The sequence below is a fragment of the Arachis duranensis genome, chromosome 6 (assembly GCF_000817695.3).
Source record: "Arachis duranensis cultivar V14167 chromosome 6, aradu.V14167.gnm2.J7QH, whole genome shotgun sequence".
In the NCBI taxonomy this organism is placed as follows: Eukaryota; Viridiplantae; Streptophyta; class Magnoliopsida; order Fabales; family Fabaceae; genus Arachis; species Arachis duranensis.
The window spans coordinates 29,756,841-29,757,379 of record NC_029777.3 but is presented as its reverse complement, the minus strand read 5'-3'; positions in this window follow the sequence as shown (position 1 = coordinate 29,757,379).

The window sequence follows — 539 nt, the reverse complement described above, 5'->3', positions numbered from 1 at the left end:
AATGGGCAAGCTGAAGTCTCTAATAGAGAAATAAAAAGAATCCTGGAATGGACTGTAATTGCCCGTAGAAAGGATTAGGCAAAGAGCTTGGATGATGCTCTGTGAGCATACAGAACAGTATTCAAGACTCCTATAGGAACCTTTCCATACCAACTTGTGTATGGAAGGGCCTGTCATTTGCCCTTGGAACTGGAACATAAAGCCTACTGGGCAACCAGATTCCTAAACCTGGATGCTAAGTTAGCTGGTGAAAAAAGATTGCTCCAGCTAAATGAGCTAGAGGAATTAAGACTCAGTGCCTTTGAAAATGCAAAAATTTATAAGGAAAAGGCAAAAAAGTGGCATGACAAGAAGTTGTCATCTAGAGTCTTTGAGCCAGGACAACAAGTTCTGCTCTTCAACTCTAGGCTCAGACTATTCCTAGGAAAACTGAAATCCAGATGGAGGGGCCCGTATATGATTACAAGAGTGTCACCATATGGATATGTTGAGCTTCAGGATATTGATTCTGACAAAAAGTTCATTGTTAATGGACAGAG